Source organism: Macaca fascicularis, chromosome 8 (genome assembly GCF_037993035.2).
Source record: "Macaca fascicularis isolate 582-1 chromosome 8, T2T-MFA8v1.1".
Lineage (NCBI taxonomy): Eukaryota > Metazoa > Chordata > Mammalia > Primates > Cercopithecidae > Macaca > Macaca fascicularis.
Genome location: NC_088382.1, coordinates 80,995,376 through 81,018,983, shown reverse-complemented (window position 1 = coordinate 81,018,983; position 23,608 = coordinate 80,995,376).

The window sequence follows — 23,608 nt, the reverse complement described above, 5'->3', positions numbered from 1 at the left end:
CAAAGATAATAACATCACAGACAAGAGAATACCAAGATACCAAGAATTACAAAGGAGTATGTGCAGTATCTCATTCCCTCTCTCTCTCCCTTTCCTAGACATGCATAGGATAAAAAGGTTGAAAGAGTTTATTAAGATAATACTAGTTACTACCTCCCAGTGACTACATTATAAGTGATGTTTGTTTGTTGCTTGTCAGTCCCCAATCTCCCCTAAATTTTATAAGAAACATGCTTAATAAAAGAAAACATTATTTTTCAATAGTATTTACTTTTTAAACTGAGGTCAGCAGAACCTTCAAACCCTAGCATCAGCCCCATCCACATGCATTATAAGCCCAGGACAGCAAAACCAATTGAATTTAACAAAACCTCCAAAGATTAATCATGAGTTAGGATGTGTGCCAAACTGAGATATGGTAAGATACTGTGCTGACAAAAAATCGGCGCATTATTTGTGAGAGAACTAGATTACTGTGGACATACTGCTTCTCTCACGTTTTCTCTTCTCAAATATCCCAAAGGTATCCCTTAGGTTGCTTTCTGGGACTGGGGTCCAGAAACAGCAAGTAAAGAGAGCCATGAATGTATCTTGTCCTTAACCTCCTGGAAATATTGTTTGTCATTATTTGTGATTACCATTTTGATAAAATTTTAACTGTTCAAGGAATGCTGTAAATTTCTTCATCAAAAAACTACAGTTATTATAAAATAAGCATTCCATAAATACTTATGTAGTAAATAAATTAGTTTTCAAAATGTCCACTCTGAAGGGTAAAAACTCATTATTTACAAAACATATTTCAAAAGAAAGAGGGGGAAGGAGGAAAGAGAGGAAGGTGGGAAAAAAGAAAGTTAAAAAAAGCTTAAAGAAAAGCAGAATAATGAGAAAAAAAATTTTTTTTAATTTATTTATTATTATTATACTTTAAGTTGTAGGGTACATGTGCATAACGTGCAGGTTTGTTACATATGTATACTTGTGCCTTGTTGGTGTGCTGCACCCATCAACTCGTCATTTACATCAGGTATAACTCCCAATGCAATCCCTCCCCCCTCCCCCCTCCCCCCTCCCCATGATAGGCCCCTGTGTGTGATGTTCCCCTTCCTGAGTCCAAGTGATCTCATTGTTCAGTTCCCACCTATGAGTGAGAACATGCGGTGTTTGGTTTTCTGTTCTTGTGATAGTTTGCTAAGAATGATGGTTTCCAGCTGCATCCATGTCCCTACAAAGGACACAAACTCATCCTTTTTGATGGCTGCATAGTATTCCATGGTGTATATGTGCCACATTTTCTTAATCCAATCTGTCACTGATGGACATTTGGGTTGATTCCAAGTCTTTGCTATTGTGAATAGTGCTGCAATAAACATACGTGTGCATGTGTCTTTATAGCAGCATAATTTATAATCCTTTGGGTATATACCCAGTAATGGGATGGCTGGGTCATATGGTACATCTAGTTCTAGATCCTTGAGGAATCGCCATACTGTTTTCCATAATGGTTGAACTAGTTTACAATCCCACCAACAGTGTAAAAGTGTTCCTATTTCTCCACATCCTCTCCAGCACCTGTTGTTTCCTGACTTTTTAATGATTGCCATTCTAACTGGTGTGAGATGGTATCTCATTGTGGTTTTGATTTGCATTTCTCTGATGGCCAGTGATGATGAGCATGTTTTCACGTGTCTGTTGGCTGTATGAATGTCTTCTTTTGAGAAATGTCTGTTCATATCCTTTGCCCACTTTTTGATGGGGTTGTGTGTTTTTTTCTTGTAAATTTGTTTGAGTTCTTTGTAGGTTCTGGATATTAGCCCTTTGTCAGATGAGTAGATTGCAAAAATTTTCTCCCATTCTGTAGGTTGCCTGTTCACTCTGATGGTAGTTTCTTTTGCTGTGCAGAAGCTCTTTAGTTTAATGAGATCCCATTTGTCAATTTTGGCTTTTGCTGCTGTTGCTTTTGGTGTTTTAGACATGAAGTCTTTGCCCATGCCTATGTCCTGAATGGTACTACCTAGGTTTTCCTCTAGGATTTTTATGGTATTAGGTCTAACATTTAAGTCTCTGATCCATCTTGAATTAATTTTCGTATAAGGAGTAAGGAAAGGATCCAGTTTCAGCTTTCTACTTATGGCTAGCCAATTTTCCCAGCACCATTTATTAAATAGGGAATCCTTTCCCCATTTCTTGTTTCTCTCAGGTTTGTCAAAGATCAGATGGCTGTAGATGTGTGGTATTATTTCTGAGGACTCTGTTCTGTTCCATTGGTCTATATCTCTGTTTTGGTACCAGTACCATGCTGTTTTGGTTACTGTAGCCTTGTAGTATAGTTTGAAGTCAGGTAGCGTGATGCCTCCAGCTTTGTTCTTTTGACTTAGGATTGTCTTGGAGATGCGGGCTCTTTTTTGGTTCCATATGAACTTTAAAGCAGTTTTTTCCAATTCTGTGAAGAAACTCGTTGGTAGCTTGATGGGGATGGCATTGAATCTATAAATAACCTTGGGCAGTATGGCCATTTTCACGATATTGATTCTTCCTATCCATGAGCATGGTATGTTTTTCCATTTGTTTGTGTCCTCTTTGATTTCACTGAGCAGTGGTTTGTAGTTCTCCTTGAAGAGGTCCTTTACATCCCTTGTAAGTTGGATTCCTAGAGAAGCAAGAGCAAACACATTCGAAAGCTAGCAGAAGGCAAGAAATAACTAAGATCAGAGCAGAACTAAAGGAGATAGAAACACAAAAAACCCTCCAAAAAATCAATGAATCCAGGAGTTGGTTTTTTGAAAAGATCAACAAAATTGACAGACCACTAGCAAGACTAATAAAGAAGAAAAGAGAGAAGAATCAAATCGACGCAATTAAAAATGATAAAGGGGATATCACCATCGACCCCACAGAAATACAAACTACCATCAGAGAATACTATAAACACCTCTACGCAAATAAACTGGAAAATCTAGAAGAAATGGATAATTTCCTGGACACTTACACTCTTCCAAGACTAAACCAGGAAGAAGTTGAATCCCTGAATAGACCAATAGCAGGCTCTGAAATTGAGGCAATAATTAATAGCCTACCAACCAAAAAAAGTCCAGGACCAGATGGATTCACAGCTGAATTCTACCAGAGGTACAAGGAGGAGTTGGTACCATTCCTTCTGAAACTATTCCAATCAATAGGAAAAGAGGGAATCCTCCCTAACTCATTTTATGAGGCCAACATCATCCTGATACCAAAGCCTGGCAGAGACACAACAAAAAAAGAGAATTTTAGACCAATATCCCTGATGAACATCGATGCAAAAATCCTCAGTAAAGTACTGGCAAACCGGATTCAGCAACACATCAAAAAGCTTATCCACCATGATCAAGTGGGCTTCATCCCTGGGATGCAAGGCTGGTTCAACATTCGCAAATCAATAAACATAATCCAGCATATAAACAGAACCAAAGACAAGAACCACATGATTATCTCAATAGATGCAGAAAAGGCTTTTGACAAAATTCAACAGCCCTTCATGCTAAAAACGCTCAATAAATTCGGTATTGATGGAACGTACCTCAAAATAATAAGAGCTATCTATGACAAACCCACAGCCAATATCATACTGAATGGGCAAAAACTGGAAAAATTCCCTTTGAAAACTGGCACAAGACAGGGATGCCCTCTCTCACCACTCCTATTCAACATAGTGCTGGAAGTTCTGGCTAGGGCAATTAGGCAAGGGAAAGAAATCAAGGGTATTCAGTTAGGAAAAGAAGAAGTCAAATTGTCCCTCTTTGCAGATGACATGATTGTATATTTAGAAAACCCCATTGTCTCAGCCCAAAATCTCCTTAAGCTGATAAGCAACTTCAGCAAAGTCTCAGGATACAAAATTAATGTGCAAAAATCACAAGCATTCTTATACACCAGTAACAGACAAACAGAGAGCCAAAAATTTTTTAAAAAATAAGATGAGCAGGGGTGAGATTAGGATATTATAATACTCCATATACTTGATTTAAAATGAGCCATAAAGTTACATGTAGGCTTCCCAGTAGCGCATGCCACAACTGAAACACAATCAACTCTAATTCACAATATTTCTAAGATGAAAACAAGTTAGAAGCATAGTAGAAACAAAGGCCAGACAACAGTTTCTCCCATGAATCCTTAATAAGAAGGGCCATGTCATGTCGTGAAAGATACCCTCAACAACATCCCATACAGTAGCTGCATAATTTGTGGAGCTGTTTCTTGCCACAGTTCACACTGTAGGTTGACAGTAATATCCTCATTCAGTGTTTATATAAGGAATTCAGCTGGAGGATGGAAAAGCAAACACAATGGTCCAGGTTTGCTGCTCCATAATCCAGCTTAATCTTAGGATAAACTTTTTCATATACAGGAATATGTGCTCCCTTATTACTTTTGTTGACCAAACGTTCTGTGATATGATATTCTCTAATACTAAGTGACAACTATTTTATATTTATAGTTAAAAGCAGATCTGTATGTTCTAACAGTTAGTATACTAAATGAAAACTTGATATCCTTCTCATCCATTCATTTTTTTATTCATTCAGTTATTTTAAAGTAATTCAACAAACATTTATGGAATACTTATCTCCCAAGAGTCTGTTTATATGCTAGGAAGTTAGTGGTGACTGAGGCCAACTTGGCCACTGTGGTATTCTCATGTAACTGACAATGCAGTTTAGAGCACGGTTCCTCAACAGCAGCACCATGACATTTTGGGCTGGATAACTCTTGTGGTGGGGCTGTCCTGTGCATTGTAGGAAGTTTAGCAGCATCCCTAGCCTCGACTACATGTCAGGAATAACTCCACCAGTTGTGACATGTAAAACTGTCTCCACATATTGCCAAATCCACATGCATGGATTCAACCAGCCAAGAATCAAAAATATTCCAAAAAAAGAACAATAAAAAACACAAATAAAAATATAGTATAACAATGAATTATGTAGTATTGACATTGTGTTCGATATTACAAGTAATTTAGAGGTCACTTAAAGTGTACAGAAGGATGTGTAGATTATGTGCAAATACTATGCCATGGTATACAAGGGACTTCAGCATTCATGGATTTTGGTAATCTTGGGGGTCCTGGAACCAACACCCCATCTATTGAGGGACAACAGTATACCAGTTAAAATTACATCCATTAACTACCATGGTGTCATTAAGAAAGTCACTTAATTCTTGTTTCTGCTATCATAAAATCAAGAACCTGGACTGCATGATTTCTTAAAGATTCTAGCAAATTTTAAAATTTTGTGAGTTCAGATCTAAATTCATTGTTTTGATTATATAACATTTTTCTAAAAGCAGATTTTTGTCATTAGAACAGATAATTTTATAAAATTTATTTTAAAGAATTGCAGTTTTTAAAAGTGTTTTAAAAAGTGTTTAAACCTTAGGAAAAAATTGAGTCTAACAGTATAGAATCTAACACTTTTCTATGTTCCTTGCTTACTTGTCCAACTGATACCCTAACCAAATAGGACTAAACTCTTACGTTTTAGTTTGATAAATTGTATCGTTTTGATCGTTATGCTCTTTTTATAAATGATAAAATTGCGGTTCAAATATGTTAATTTTCCCAAAGTTACAGACTTAATAATTATCCAAGGCAAAAGTCAAATCCAGATCTTCTGATTCCAAACTGAGGTGTTGGAAGAGGTGTGACAGTAAAAATTCTAGAACACGGTAAGTTTTAGGACAGATGTTTGGGGAAAATATACTGGAAAACTGGGAAATAACATGCTAGCACTAGGCATAGATCCCAAAAGAAAGGGAAGCAAAACAATTGTTTACCTTAACCCTATAGTTGTAGGCCCTCCCAGAACATCACCTTCTACTTGATCAAAAAGGGAAATGATAACAGAGTATTTGTTAAGCACCTACGATATGCAAGAACGTTTATATTTAGTATCTCCAATCCTCACATCACCTTGTTAAGCAGGTCTTCCAGCCTTATGTGCATATGAATCACCTGGGGACCTCATTAGAAGGTATATGCTAATTCAGTAGGGTTCAGTAGGGCTTGGTTAGTGTCCAGTAATTTTGTCCTTTTTTTTTTTTTTTGAGATGGAGTCTCCCTCTGTCGCCCAGGCTGGAGTGCTGTGGTGCAATCTCTACAGCTGCTGCCTCCTGGGTTCAATCGATTATCCTGCCTCAGTCTCCCGAGTAGTAGCTGGGACTACAGGCACATGCCGCCATGCCTGGCTAATTTTCTGTATTTTAGTAGAGACGGGGTTTCACCGTGTTGCCCAGGCTGGTTGCAAACTCCTGAGCTCAGGCAATCCATCCACCTCAGCCTCCCAAAGTGCTAGGATTACAGGCGTGAGCTACCAACACCTGGCAGGAATTTGTACTTCTTACAAGCTCCCAGGTGATGCTGATGGTCCTGGGCCACAGATCGCATCTTGGGTGACAAGACTACAGAGTATGTAGAGCATAATAATCACCTAAGGCTGGGCACGGTGGCTCACGCCTTTAATCCCAGCACTTTGGGAGGCCAAGGCAGGAAGATCATTTGAGTCCAGGAATTCAAGACCAGCCTGGGAAATATGGCAAAACCCTGTCTCTACAAAAAAAAAAAAAAAAATACAAAAATTAGCCAGGCGTGGTGGTGCATGCCTGTAGTCCTAGCTACTCGGGAGGCTGAGGTGGGAGGATCCCTTAAGCCTGAGAGTCAGTGGTTGCAGCAAACCAAGATTATGCCATTGCACTCCAGCCTGGGTGTCAGAGTGAGACTGTCTCAATTAAAAGCAAAAAATGAAGAATAAAGAATCACCTAAGTGGTGAAGTCAAATGTACTTTTCTGGGCCCCATCCCCAGAGGTGCTAATACAGTCTACAGTAGAGTTTAGGATACCCCTGATAATATGCGGTATAGGCCATTCTGATCCAATGGCCTAATGAACTACGGAATCTGATTCATCTGGATTACAATCCTAGCTCTATTACTTTCTATCGGTAAGAAAGGACCTTGAGCAAATTACTTAATTTCTCTAAGTCTCAGTTTCCCCCATGTGAAAAATAGGAATAATAAAGCATAGCTCATTGGACTGCTCTGATTATCTACGCAAAATATCTACCAAATTACAAGTACTGAAGAAGCTCTAGTTACTGTGATTATAATGATGCTACTGTTTATTTAAAAGATGAGAAACTCAGGCACAGAGGGATAAACTGACTTATCTAAGCCTACTAATTAAGCAAGATATGAACTTAGAGTCAACTTGAAAACTACACTAATTTCACTGCACTAGATTACATATACCAAGTTCTAGATATTTCCACTGTGTTTGTTAAAAATATCCAAACCATTCTTCCTATCACCCTATTCTACTAGCTCTGCCAGTCTCCTCACCACTGGACTTTGATTTCAGCTCCTTGTCTGAACTCTTCCTCTCAACCCTTTGGATTTTGTTCCCAAGGCTTGACCTTCATGGCTTTCCAAGGACACACTGGTTATTCTGTCCTTGACCATGCGGGGCAAGATCTCCTTCACAGCCTACTTACCCAGTGCAATGGCTAGGGTGACCTCTGTCCAACAAGAGGCTTGGACATAAAGAAAAAGATGATAGATGTAAGACAAAAAATATCTAATTTTCAAGATGAACTTTTTGGATCTTAGAATAATGCACAGGCCCTGCCTCTTACTATTCTTGGATCCCACTGGGACATTCTATTTTTTAATACAAAACTCTTAAGAAAATGTCAGTCATAGCTGTAAAATATCTGGGAGAGAAGAGTTAAAATGAAATTATTTACCCCTTGTATTCTAATACAAATGGGAAGAATACAAAATATATTATGAAGGAAACACAATCCCATAAAATACATGACAAGAAAAGTCGCAGACTTACATTACTATTGCTCTGGCTAAAAAGATATTTCTTGCAGGACTGAGACACTTCAGAATGCTGGAATAACTCAAGATCCTAAATAAGCAAATTGTTTTAGCATTTCTGTTCCAAGCAATAACATGCAATGACTGCATGGAGATTATTTTCAATAGAGATTTTATGAGAAAACTATAACTGGAAATAAAAGAAATATTCTAGCCATAAACATGATGTATCTCTTATTGCACATGTTGGTGATGACACTGAAAGAGATCTACAAGCAAAATACGACTTATGATGTGTGGTGTCAGCATAATAAAATAAGACTTTTCCCTCTCGAAGGTCAATTCTTGAGCTTCATAAAGATGTACAGAATTTCATAGCCTGAAAACTATGTTAAGAGGACACTGAGAACCAGATGGCAAAAGTTTCTGAAAGGGAAAATAGAGCCTTATGCCCATGCTTTAATTCACTGCAGCACAAATCAGTGTTTGAAACTAACTATTCTAAGTCTTTAAAAAGTTTACACCCTGAATTATCTTGAAGAATGTTGTCTATAATGAAAAAAAAAATTCGTACTTGAATTATGTTCTCATTAGTAATTTGCATTTTTCTTGAAAAATGTCTATTTTGATCCATTACCCATATTTAGTTTGACTGTTTTTAATTAGTTTTATTTCTTTGGAGAACTCTAACACAATGTGTAAAACTTATACTCTGAAAATGAAACAAAAAAATTGTTAGAAGAAATTTTAAAAGACCCAAATAAATGAAAAGACATCCCATGTTTGTGAATCGGAAGACTTAATATTAAGATGGCAATACTCCTCAAATTTAGAGATTCAACATAATCCCTGTCAAACTTCCAACTGACCTATTTGCAGAAATTAAAAAGTTGATCCTGTAATTCATATGGAAATGAAAGAGACACCAAATAACCAAAGCAATCTTGAAAAAGTTTATTGATTTCAAAAGTTACAATGAAGTTACACCATGTAAGATAGTGCAAGTTCTAAGGACAGACATACAGATCAATAAAATAGACTTGAGAATTCAGAAACATACCCTTACATCTAGAGTCAATTAATTTTTTTTCAAAGGTTCTGAGACAACTGGATATCCACAAGCAAAAGAATTAAGTTGGATCCCTGCCTCATACAATACATAAAAGTTAACTCAAAATGAATCACAGACCTAAATGCAAGAGCTACAACTATAAAATTCTTAGACAACAAATAGGATTAAATTTCCATGAGTTTGAGTTAGATAATGATTTCTTAGATACATCAGAAATATGGACAACAATAAAAAATAAATTAATAAATTGGATTTAATCAAAATTAAAAACTTTTGTGCTTTAAAGGATACCATTAAGAAAGTGATAAACCACATAATAGGAGAAAACATTTGCAAAGCATCTTCTGATAAGGAACTTGTATCTAGACCACATAAAGAACTCTTACAACTCAATTAAAGACAACCCAACTAAAATGAGTAAACTATCAAAATAGACACTTCTTCAAAGATGATATGCAAATAACTAATAAGAACATAAAAAGATGCTCAATATCATTAGCCTTAATAATTTCACATTAAGGGAAATGCAAATCAAAACCACAATGAAATAGCACTTCACAGCCATTATTATGACTAGATTCAAAAAGCATTGGTAAGTCAATCAACTGGATATACTAGACATATACAGACTTCAACAACACAGCAGAATGTACATTCTTCTGAAGCTCACTTGGAAGAGTCACCTCAAGAAACTACATCTTGGGTCATAAAACATACTAACAAATTTAAGAATAGAAATCATACAGTGTCTGCTCTCAGACCACAATGAAATTAAACTAGAAGTCAGTAACAGGAAGACAGCTGGAAATTCCCCCAAAGACTTGGAGATTAAACAATATACTTCTAGATAACATATGTATCAAAGAAGAAATCGCAAAAGAAATTTTAAAATATTTTGAACTCCGTGAAAATATAATATCAAAATCTGTGGTATAAAACATCCAAAACAAAATCTGTGGTATGCACTGAAAACAGCATTTTGAGGCAAATTTAAAGGATTGAATGCATATTTTAGAAAAGAAGAAAGATCTAAAAATCAATAACCTAAGCTTCCACCTTAGGAAATTAGAAAAAGAGCAAATTAAATCCAAAGCAAATGAAAAGAAATAAAAATTAGAGCAGAAAACAATGAAATTGAAAATGGGAAATTGAGAAAAATCAGTGAAACCAAAAGCTGATTTCTCGAAAAGATCAATAAAATCAATAAGCCTTTTACCAGGCTAAGAGAAAGAGAGAGGACACAAATTACTAGTATGAAAGATGAGACATTACTAGAGATGTCCCATGGACATTAAAAGGATAATAAAGTAATATTATGAAAAACTTTATGCCCACAAATTTGATAACCTAGATGAACTGGACCAATTCCATGAAAAACACCATCTGCCAAAACTCAACAAGAAGAAATAGATCATTTGAATAGGCCTACATCTATTTTTTTAAATTGAATCAATACTTAATCACCTTCTAAAACAGAAAACACCAATCCCAGATGAATTCACTGGTGAACTCAACCAATTCCCTACAATCTCTTTCAGAAGAAAACAGCAGAAGGAATACTTCCTAACTCATCCTATGTGGTCAGCATCACCTTAACACCAAAAACCAAACACATTACAAAAAACAAACAAAAAACAAACAAAACAAAACAACAACAACAACACCACCAAAAAACTAAAGACCAGTATCTTTCATGAAAATAGATGCCAAAACCTCAGCAAAAATATTGGCAAATCAAATCCAACAACGTATACAAAGAATTATACACCATGGCCAAGTAGAATTTATCTCAGGTATGCAAGTCTGATTCAACATTCAAAAATTTATGTAATCTATCAAAAAACAGGCAAGAGAAGAAAATTCACATGATCACATCAATAGATGCAGAAAATACATTTGGCAAAATCCAACACCCATTTATAATAAAATCTCTCAGTAAACTAAGAATAGAAGGGAATTTTTTAAAAAAGGATAAAGAATATAAAAACAATACAACATCATACTTAATAGTGAGAAATTAGAAACTTTCCTTCTGAAATCAAGAACAAGCCAAGTATGTCCTCTTTCACCACTTCTTCTCAACGCTATGCCGGAATTCTTAGCTATTGCAATAAGACAAGAAAATAAAAAGTACGCCTATTGGGAAGGAAGAAATAAAACAGTCTTTGCAGATAACATCATTTTCCATGTAGAAAATCCAAAAGAATCAACAACAACAAAAAACTGGAATAAGTATTTAGAGCAAGATTGTAGGACACAAGGTTAATATACAAAAGTTCATCACCTTTCTTTATAACAGCAATGAACAAGTGGAATTTGAAATTTAAAAAAAAAAAAAAAAAAAACCATTTACATTAGCACCCCCAAAAATGAAATACTTAGGTATAAATGTAACAAAATATGTACAAGATCTCTATGAGGAAAACTACAAATCTCTGATAAAAGAAATCAAAGACTCTGGGCATGGTGGCTCATGCTTGTAATCCCAGCACTTTGGGAGGCTGAGGCGGGGGGATCATGAGGTCAGGAGTTCAAGACCAGCCTGGCCAAGATGGCAAAACCCCATCTCCACTAAAAATGCAAAAATTAGCTGGGCGTGGGGGTGGGTGCCTGTAATCCTAGCTATTTGGGAGGCTGAGGCAGAGAATTGCTTGAATGCGGGAGGCAGAGGTTGCAGTGAGCCAAGATTCTGCCACTGTACTCCAGCCTGGGCAACAGAGCAAGGCTCTGCCTCAAAAAAAAAAAAAAAAAAAAAGAAAAAGAAAAAGAAATCAAAAAACTACACAAATGGAGGTATATTCTATGTTCATGGATAGGATAGGATAGGATAGGATAGGATAGGTTAGGATAGGATAGGATAGAAATATTGAAGGCATTGTCAAGATATCAGTTCTTCCCAACTTGATCTATATGTTCAAATGTAATCCCAATCAAAATCCCAGCAAGTTATTTTCTAGATATCTATAAACTGATTTTAATGTTTTTGTGGAGACAAAATGAAACAGAATAGACAAATAGATCAATAGAACAGAATAGAAAGCTAAAAGAAAACTTTCTATACTCACAACACTTCTGATACCAAATGTGTACATTTTCCATACCAAGCAATTCTCCAATTCTCTACAGATAGCAGCAATTTAATAGTAATTTAATTCTGACACTGTGTTAATGCTGACACCCAGAGTTAATATAGACCCTGAAGTTTAAGAGTTCAACTAGACAAGAGTGCACCCTACTTCAGTGGCAAGTCACAAGTACTGGCTGCCAGGATACCTGCTCCCTTCTGACTTGGTGATATTGTTTGAAACTGTGTCCCCACTAAATGTCTATCAAATTATAATCCCCAGTGTTGGAGGTGGGGCCTGTTGGGAGGTGATTGGATCATGGGGGTGGAGTTCTCATGAATAGTTTAGCACCATACCCCCTTGGTACTGGATAGTGAGTGAGTTCTCATATGGTCTGTTTGTTTAAAAGTGTGTGGCACCTCCCCCCATTCCTTCTACTCCAGCTATATGATGTGCCTCCCTCCTGCTTTGTCTTCTGTCATGACTGGAAGCCTCCTGAGGCCTCCCCAGAAGCAGAGGCCACTATGCTTCCTGAATAGCCTGAAGAACCACGAGAAAATTAAACCTCTTTTCTTTATAAATTATGTAGTCTCAGATATTTATTTATAGCAATGTAAGAACAGACTATTCACTTGACTATAAATTGTTTAATAATTTGCCATAAAAGCTCTCAGAACACAGGGAACACATTACTTACATTTATGAGTTTATTATAAAGAATACAGATGAACAGCCAGATAAAACAGTACTGAAGGTGAGGTCTGGAAGAGTTTCAAGCAGAGTAACTTGTGTTCCTGTGTACTGTGTACTTGTGTTCCTGTGTACACCACCCTTTCCTGAATGGGCACACTAACCAACCCAGAAGCTCTCCAAACTCTGGAGATTTTTAAATGGAGGCTTATCATGTAAGCATGATAAATTATTCACTTAATCTCCAGCCCCTCTGTCTCCCCTGAGGATAGGAGTGGGGCCGAAAGTTCCAAGCTTTTAATCATGGCTTGTTCTTTCTGATATCCAGCTCCCATCCTGAAGCTATCTAGGAGCCTACCACGAGTCACTTCATTAAACCACAATATGCTCCTATTACTCAAGCGATTCTAAGGACTTAGAAGCTGTGTCAGAAACCAGGGGCAGACACTAAATATGTATTTTTTATTATGTCACATGCTCAGAAATAAACATAGTCAACTAATCTTTAACAAAGGGGCAAAGGCAATTCAGTGAAAAAAAAAATAGTCTTTTAAACAGATGATGCTAGAATAATTAAACATCATCATGCAAAAAAATGAATCTAGATAGAGACCTTACACCTATAGGGGAGGGAAAAATGACTCTTTTCCACCCTCCTAGGTTCTTTGGCTGGTCTACAGCTCTTAAATTGACATAAGACAGATTAACGAAATGAAAGCCATTTTTAATTACATGTACACATATAGAAGTCCCACAAAAATATAAAACTTGAAGAAGGGATAGATGACTGACATTTATATGGTATCTTGAGCTACAGAAAGAAATAGGGCTTGGGGCTCAGAAGGAGCAGTGGTGGAGACACATTATGGAAAGGTGGGTGGAGAAAATGTACTATGAAATAAAAGTTGCCTTGTTATGCAAATATAAGGCTCTTCAGTGATAAAGTTTTCTTGGAGTACTTCTCTTCCTGATACACACATCTTCACGAACATAAATTTCTTTATATTTGTAGATTTCTATTTACAAAAGGGGTGTTTTATACTTTAGGCAGCTGAGGGGGTGATGAAGAGTTTTTCCTGTGTTGGCTGGTTCTCAATTTCTTTCAGCTCAAAGTAATCAATATGCCACAATGGCATATATTGGGATGGCATATTCTGGTCTCCAGCAAGTCATATTGGAGTAGTGTGCCTGAGCCCAACACACCCTTCACAGTAATTAGCTCAAAATGGATCACAGACCTAAACATAAAACACAAAACTATAAAACTCCTAGAAGACAACATAGAAGAAAAATCTAGACGACCCTGTATTTGAGAATGACTTTTTAGATGACATCAAAGGCATGATTCATGACAGAATTATTGATAGACTGGACTCCATTCAATTTTAAAACTTCTGTTCTGCAAAAGATCCTGTCAAGAGAGAAAAAGACAAGCCACAGACTGGGAGAAAATACCTGCAAAAGAACCTATCTGACAAAGGAATGTTATCCAAAATAAACAAAGTACTCTTAAAGACTCAACAGTAAGAGAACAAAAAACTTGATTAAAAATGGACCAAACCTCTTAACAGACACATCACCAAGGAAGATGTACAAATGGCAAATAAGCATATGAAAAGATGCTCTATAGCTTACATCATCAGGGAAACACCAATTAAAACAACATGGAGATACCACTATGCACATACTAGAATGGCTGAAAATCCAGAACACTAACATCAAATGCTGCAAGGATGTGGAGCAACAGGAACTCTCATTCCTTGCTGGTGGGAATGGAAAATGGTACAGCCACTTTGGAAGACAATTTGATAGTTTCTTATAAAACTGAATATACTCTTACTATAAAATCCAGCAATCATATTCTGCTTTTTTTTTTTTTTTTTTTTTTTTGGTATTTATCCAAAGGAGTTGAAAACTAATGTCCACACATAATCCGCACATGGATATTTATAGCACCTTTATTCACAATTGCCCAAGTTTGGCAACAACCAAGATGTCTTTCAGTAGGTGAATAAATAAATGGTAGTACATCATGAAAAAAAATTATTCAGCACTCAAAAGAAAAAAAAAAAAAACAGAAGAAATTTAAATGCATATTTCTAAGTGAAAGAAGCCAGTCTGAAAAGGTTACATACTGTATGATTCCAACTTCATGACATTCTAGAAAAGGCAAAATATGGAGACAGTAAAAAGGTTAGTGATTGACATTAACCTTTTTAGTGGCTTAGCGGGGAGGAAAGTCTAAATAAGCAGAGCACAGAGGAATCCTAGGGCAGTGAAACTACTCTATGATATTATAATGGTGGATAAATTATACATTTGTGTAAATCCATAGATGTGCAGCACCAACAGTACACCCTAATTAATATAAACTATGGACTTCGGGTGATAATATGTGCCAATACAGGTTCATTGATTGTAACAAATGAACCATTCTGGTGGGGGATGTTAATAAGCAAGGAGGCTGTGCTATGTGTGGGAGAAGGAGATGTATGGTATGTCTCCAACCATCCCCTCAGTTTTGTTGTGAACCTAAAAGTGGTCTGAAAAACAAAGTCTATTTTTTTAAAAAAGCATTAATGAGAATCTGGTGAAATTAGAGTCCTCATACACGGCTAGTGGGAATGTCAAATGTTGCAGATACTTTGGAAAACAGGTTGGAAGTTCCTCTAAAGGTTAAACTCAGCATTACAACAAGACCCAGCAATTCTGCTACACTATACTGCCTCGGTGGTACATTAAAAAACTAGATTATTCTCCTCATCTGTGTTACACTGACTCACTACTAATGACAGTTTTTCCCTCTGATTTTTACCTCTTTCATGCCGTTTGCATGGTGACGAATTATTTCACAGTCCATACCTCCTGAGCTATCTTCTCTTTAGAAAACAGTGGTATCTTAACAAACAGCCTCAATGGCCTCCAGCTCACAAGATTTTCTATTGTGTGTTACCCATCCTTATTATTTGCCACATGGTAATTTATGAAGATGGTTCAGACTAGTCCCAAATAAATTTGTGCTATCTGCTGATGGGACCACTAGACATTTGAGGTTCCTTGTTCATAATCACCCTAACACTTTTTCACTGTGGCCTTTCCAAATTTTGCAGTATTTCTCAAACACACAACCATTTCCACCTTATTCTCAGTAAATAATTTTACGGACAAAATTTAAGTCATTAGAGAATGAGCTCTTCCAACTTCGTCCCACTCTTAAATACTTTGTCCATACCACTTGGTTTCCTCAGCAACTGTCCAGGTAGGTTCTCTTTCTGCTGACTTGATACAAGGTGGCTTAAGATCAAGGACTGTGATATTTTTCATCTTAACCCATTCACATAGCTCAGTACTTTGCACTTAGTAGTTAATTATGCACTACATAAATGAATATGCAGCAAATGAAACAAATCCTTTACTACAAAAATCCTAGACTTCATCTATTTCATTGATATACCAATCCATAAGCTTCATTGAACAGAGTTGAAAGATGGACCCAAACCACATTTGACACCACTTAGTCTCAGCCAGCAGCAATGCAAACCAATCTGAGCGGAAAATAGGGATTTTCCTTCTAGTAATGTCATTTCAGATAACAGTAAGGCAGATATCGCACAACTTCGTTTTGGTTGCAAAAGAGTTCTTTGTGGTTGTTCACAGAAGTTATTTGGCTGACTTTAAAGTTCATTTAAGTAACTTCAATGACAGTTACCTACTACTTTCCTTTAAATTTCTATTAAAATTCAAAGAAGAGCCCTTATCTCTTGTGAGGATGTCTTGAGACTTCACAAGGTTGACCTGGCTTTCTTTTTATGACCGATGGTCTTTTGTTTCTTTTCTCCCTTCCCTCCCCACCTGAACACCCATATCAAACATATTTTAACAATGTTATTTGCTAAATGGAAGACCTATTTAGGTACTTATAAAATATGTTTCAAGTCATTCCATGAATTTTATATCTATGATGCTGTGGGGATCTGTTTTACATTCTCTGAAATCCCCAGACACTGCCAGAGCCACTCAAGCAGCTCTTGAAAGGACAGCCTAGGTTGGAGCCCATTTCACCCACGAGAAATGAAATTAAAAGTGAGAACAGTATTTGCTTTTTGGCATATTTGAGTTCTTGCTCGAGCATGTGAACAGGATCACCAGGTCAGTGAGCTTCCCTGGCTTACGCCTCTGAAGACACCAAGTACTTCCTCACCTGAGAGTGCTGCGCACGAGGGCGTGCACCATGTCACCCAAGGCCGAGATTTACAGCACCGGGGTGTAGTCACCAGGCAACCTGCTGAGACCTGGCAGACGTTTCCTTAGCTATTCCTCTGGGCACGTTTGCTTACCTTTGGCAGTAGTGCAAAGGGCATTGTAATCTCCAAAAGCCACTTTTGCTGTTGAAGGAAATCCCGGACTCCTGATACATTCTCCTCCTGAAGCATTTCTTCTTCACCCTGGATATTTGTGGGGCTCATCTGTTATTGTTTGATTTTTAATCTGAGAGCTCCTCCTACTATGAGCTTTATGACAAAATGAACCCTCTTCAATTTGAACTGAAATGATTTGTCACAGGGAAAGCCCTGAAATAATGGTAAAACAGAACGCGGTAACATCTTAAGAGAGAGGAATGGGCCCTGCTGGCCCAAGGTTCTTATCTGGCTTGGGGGCGAGGGTGGAGCTTATTAATGACTTCACAGCTAAAAGCACTTTACTTTCAAAGAGTTAAAATGATTGTGCTTGCTGATTGATTCCTGGAGACTAGCAACCCAATCTTAAATGGTCACACCAGCAGAGAAAGCATGAGCGTCCATTCAAATGTGAATATAAAAAAGAATTTAAGGTACAAATTATTAATCTGATGCCATTTACAAGTCCACTTCCCCTACTAGGCTGTGATTTCCTAGCAGTCAGCATCTGTCTTATTCATTTCTGTTAGTTCAATGCTTCAGTGGGTGCCTGGTGCACAACAGAGGGTATTCAATTTATTGATGTGAAAAATACATGGCATAAATAAGTGAAATTATAAAAATTAATTAGAAGTTAGCAATAAAGTATTTAAAAGTTGTGGTAATCAGCCACTTCTTACCAGACTAACGTCTCACATTTAAAAATAACGAAAAGAGTATAATTGACATGTTTGTAACACAAAGAAATAATGCTTGATGTGATGGATACCCTATTTATGTGACAGGATTATTATAGTGTGCCTGTATCAAAATATGTACACGATAAATATATACACCTACTATTTACCCATAAAAATATAAAAAGAGTAACATCTAAAATAACCACAAACCACTGTATCTTACTATAAGCTGATCTGCCTGCTCAAGTTTAAACAGAAAGCCACTGTCACAAAACACACTGGTAACCAGCCTTACTTCATTCTCTCCAGGGATCATAGGCAGTAGGGAGAAATTCTGTGAAATCTCCCTCCTGGAGCCTCGGTTTGCGAAGACCGTACGGTTACCAACTATGGTTTACAGTGAATTACACGTCTATTTTACGTATTTTTCAAGGGCCCAGTCAATTTTAACTATGTCATAGGAAATGCAGCTGCTGAAGGAGAGAGAAACTAACAAAATTGACTGCATAGGCCTAATTCTAACGGAGCAGAATAACATCATCAGTTTCAACAACCTCACCTGCATTTCTCAATCCCTTAATAGAGCTTCTTGATAGAATACAAGTGGAGGTGTGCACAATTACTGCCCACCCTCCTCTAAGAGGAAAAGAGTAGATGTGAGCAAGGAGCCACATTGTCCCAGCTTTTAGAAATCATTTGTTTAATAGGTATTTTCTTTGAAAGTTTGTGTTTGCTGCACCTAGACACCATTGTTTGTATTCACTGTCACCAGCTTAAACATATATAGCCAAAGAACCATTCACTGAGAATGTGCCAGCTGGCAGCTATAAGGTGTGTTTGCAAGAGCTTTAATGATTGACTTGCAACACATGCTGAATGCGTAGCACCACCACCCCACCCCCACCCCAACACACACACACATCTTATGAAGTTTAATGCAGGAGAAAGGAACTCTACTAAAATGAAAAATCAATTATTTTACAGGCAAAAAGTAACTGTTTTGAGAGCATAAATAAGTACTGTTCAGCACTCATATGTGATGAAAAAAATCATTGTTCAGAGTCAATAGCCATCTTTGTGAAGAATCATAGAAGCTTTATAACTTGTTAATAGACCTGAAAGTTTGCAGAAGCTTAACTCTCCCACATAACTATTTCCACGAACCTATGGAAACTACCAGCATGTGATTACTTTACTCGGGCTTTCCTGTACTTCTCATTCACCCTGGATTCATCATTCCCCGGATCATCAATTCAAGTCCCTTTCAGATTGTGCAGGCCTCATATTGATCTATCATTCTCTATGTTGGGATGTGGGCTCAAGAGTTCACATTGAAAAGCAGCATTTGAACAACTGCACCCTACATAGTCACAGATATGAATCAATTACTTTCCTGACTCTTAAGGGCTACCCTCAACTCATTTTAGCAATAAAATAAGAACTGATGTGTGTTGATCTAAAATTCCCCAAGCTAGGTGTTGATGCTATTTTCTCAAGACTCTTACTTCAATTACCATTTCTTACTTTGCTGCTTTAACCTGTTGTTTTTAAGCATCTCTTCCCTTGAAGCATGCTCAATTTCTTCCAGAGAAAACACAAAAACACAAGAAGTTTCTTTTCACTCAGTTTCCCATTAGCTCTTTCTCAAATCTGCTTTTTTCTTCCTACTGCCATTTTTCAGAGAGGTCTGTATTTCTACTTCTACTCTCTTCCTCCCGAGTTCCTGGCCCTAACTTTACCACCAAATCCCTCATGTAGCTTTAAAAATTTCAGACGACAAATGTTCAGGCCTCTTCTCTGGAAATCCCAGCCCAGAACATGGGGGATAGAGATTGGAAATTCCGTGTTTTTTAATCTCCAAAAAGGACTGAGGCACAGCCCGGGCTGAGAAGTGTGGCCTTAGACCTTTGCAATTACTTACACCTCCAATACTATTTCCTCTCCAGAACATCTCTGATAACCTCCTGATCAGTAACTCCACCTGCCTTTTCTCAGTGGCCATCCTTCTGCAGCATCAATCCTGATGAACACCACTCTCCTGGCTCCCTTTTCTTGGTTACCTTTCTTTGTCTTTTGTCCCCAGCAAACTTTCTTTCTCCTCTGAGATTCACCAGTGAAGGCATTCTTCAGTATTTCATTGTGTGCCTTCGTTTTCTATTTTTACCATCAGCAAAGGCAACCTCAGCACTCCTATGGATCCAGACTTCTCAGTTCTGGATCTGCTTTTCCTACTGTGAAAAACAGAGCACATAGCCAGAATTCTCTGTCCCTGAGGTCACTACAGGGGAAGGCATACAGACTCAGGGTTCTCATTACTTACAGAACTCACTGCAAATGAACTCATGCTGGTCTCATTGGCAGAAATTGATTCAGTAGTCAGGTTTGAGGCCCTGCCTGTAATCTTGTATTTTTTCAAGTACATAGATAACAGTGATGTGCACCAGAGGTCTAGCATTCTGCTAAACATCATAATTAGTTGTTTAGCAGCATTTATCCTGAAGGACTCCAACATTCGGAAAAAAAAAAAAAGGAAACAAAACTCAAGTGCCATTCTCTGAACTACTAATGGCATCTATAATTTATCATGTCTGGGAAAGAGTCAGGAAGTAAATCTTAGTTCACACAGATAACATCACAGTGCAAATTTCCTGAATACAATCAGATTCTTTCTCTCCCCATATGACCAGTCTTAGCACATTGTTCTCATCCAAAAAAAAAAAAAAAAAAATCCAGCTGCACAGTCTCAAAGATTAATGTAGCTCCTTAATTCCATTTTATTGAGAGAAAGATACATTCATTTATACAACAAAACTTGATTAAAAAATTTTTATAGACATTTTTATCTTAAAATTCTACTCTGAAACAATGGCCAAAATAATCTCAATCTCTCTCTCTCTCCCTCTCTCCCTTTTGATAGTTTTTTGTTGGTATTAATTCATGATATGGTTTGGCTGTGTCCCGACCCAAATCTCATCTTGAATTATCATGTGTTGTGGGAGGGACCCCGTGGGAGGTAACTGAATCATGGGGGCAAGTCTTTCCTGTACTGTTCTCATGATAGTAAGTCTCATGAGATCTAATGTTTATTATAAGGGGGAGTTTTTCTGCACAAGCTCTCTTCTGTTGTCCAAAAGAGAACAACTAGGAAACATGGAAGAGTAAAACTAAGAAGATAATTACCTATCAGGAAATACGTTTGGAGAAATTTTATGAGAAGTGATTAATGTAGTGAAGAAATGCAAAGCATTAAAACAAAATGTTAGCACTATAGCGAACAGGAAACTAAGTTGAATGGAGGACTAATCAAATGACATCACAGTATAAGAAGAAGCTAAGACTGATGTCCTGAATAAATGTTTATTGTTGACAGGATTAAACCACCTTCCTGTCTTGACTATGTACTTGTCAACAGCAGGGACCAAGTTTCATAATCTCTGGAGAGAGCCTGGTACATATGTTGGTGGATGAGGCATGAACAAACGCATGGACCTGGAGTCAATTGTACTGCTTTTTGCCTTCTTTTTTTTTTTTTTTTTTTTTTTTTTTGAGACAGGGTCTCACTGTCTCCCAGGCCACAGTGCAGTGGCCAACCACAGCTCACTGCAGCCTCAACCTCTGGGGCTCAAGCCGTCCTCCCATCTCTCAGGCTCCAGAGTAGCTGAGACTACAGTTGTGTACCACCACTCTTGGCTAATGTTTGTATTTTTTTGTATACACGGGGTTTCACCATGTTGGGCAGGCTTCTCTTGAAATCATAGGCTCAAGTGGTCTGCCTGCCTCAGCCTCCCAAAGTGCTAAGATTACAGGTGTGTGCCAGTGTGCCCAGCTGTACTGCTTTATTAATATACTGACACCTTACTTGTTGACACAAATTTGGCAGTTTGTTTTAAATAACATGATATCACTCAAAATCATTTTACCAACTTTTGCTTACTTCCCTGTTACCCTTTCTTCTTACCTTTGAACCATTCAGAAAAATTGGATGTGTGTCTGTCTGTGTGTGTATTTTACTGGAGAGACATTTTGCTCCCCATAACCATTTCAAAAAAGTTACATCTGTTTTCAATAATACAACCTCAACCTTCTCAGCATTTATTAATGTTGCACAAAGCCTAGGAAAATAAGACATTAGCAATATCATAAATAAAATGCTAGCTATTTAAATATAGTCAAATCTACATTATTTTCAAAAATGGATTCAAATTACTAATATATGTTTGCATGTGGTCTTTCAGGTACATAATAAAATGTTAGTGTAAATATGAAGTTAATTTTAATAAATATTTGTTTAGATTCTGAATTATGTTATAAAATCAATAAGAATTTGTTGATTTAGTTAAAGTTACAAAATAGAGATGCAGGCACTAAAATAGTCAAGGAAAAGTGTTAATAATGTATCTGCTTTCAACACATAAAGTGAAATAAACATCTTTTTTCCAAAGATATGTCATCAAATATGATTTGAGAATAGACTCAGTGCTTTGCACCTCATGTTGCCTGACTGTTCTAAAGTATGATTCAAGGTATTAATTTTAGTCTTTAATGTCTCCGTGATTCAACAACTACATAACTCCTGAATAAATAACCAGATATCCTAAAATATTATTACTATAGTCCCTGATGTATGAAATTTCGGTTATCTTTGACCTAATGTGATTAAATAACAATCCCTTAACTTTTAGGTGCATAATAATATGCTATTCTAAAATCATAACAGGCTTACCTCATTTGCAGATGGCTATGGCAGGCTCTGCTAGCCTGATCTTATTAAAATTCACATTATGAAATTCCCCATGTTTTGATTCTTTACTCATTGAGCACTCTTTGGATAAAATTTGGCTTTCCTTGTACAGCAACCTACACTCCAACTTTAAGAAATTCTGTAAGTTACAATAACAATGATAACTGTCATTGATACAATTCTTACTGGCACATTTTAGTCTGTGTGACAGTTATAGTTCTAATTGTCCATTAGTAAATTGACATTCTGTTTTTTAAAAAATAAATTACTTACTCATTCACCTTTGTTCATCTTTCCATGAAACCACCTGGAGTGAGGATCATCTTGCAGCATCACGATACTGACATTGTGTCTTGTGGGCTGACACATATGGTGCCAATGGCAGGAGCAATTAAGGACATGGATAAAAATTAGGTGGTGGTGGGGGAAGCAAAATAGGAGCAATTAAGTTGTTGGACAACACTCCCATCAGGAAACAATGTAAAACGGTGTGGTGCCCCCTTAATTTCCTCACCACTCAGAGGAACCCAGGAGGGCTGAACCTAAATCCAATTCATATAATCTTAAAAAACAAAACAAAACTGATTAGCCAAAACTTTCTCTATGACACCTTTACATAGTCATTTCTTTGCTTTGGTTTACTTATAACAAATCTTGCTTTCAAGTTTAGCATTTGTAGCAACAGATAAAAGTTTTTATAGATTGATTGACATCTCACCTGTTTCTAGTTTATAGACAGTCAAATTCCTTCTTAATACAATCACTACCTCTAGAGAAAGTTTGAAAAAGGCCTCTATACCAGTCAAAAAGGGTAGTTACCAGCAGGGACTCAGAGGGAGTGACTTTATAGAAATACTAGCCAACTTTTACATTCACCAGAGTCAGTTCTTAATCATTTGAAACAATTTCCTAATACCCCAAACATTGTCCCACTAAAATAACAATGCGACATCAAAGCAATCTCCTGGGCCAAAAATAATTCAAATTGTTAGCCATGCTTCTGATCTTGTGTATTAAGAAAACAAACATCAAACATAGGCTGCAAGCAAACATAGGTTGCTAGATTGAAGTACCGCTATAAAGTGGAAAGAATGGGAAGG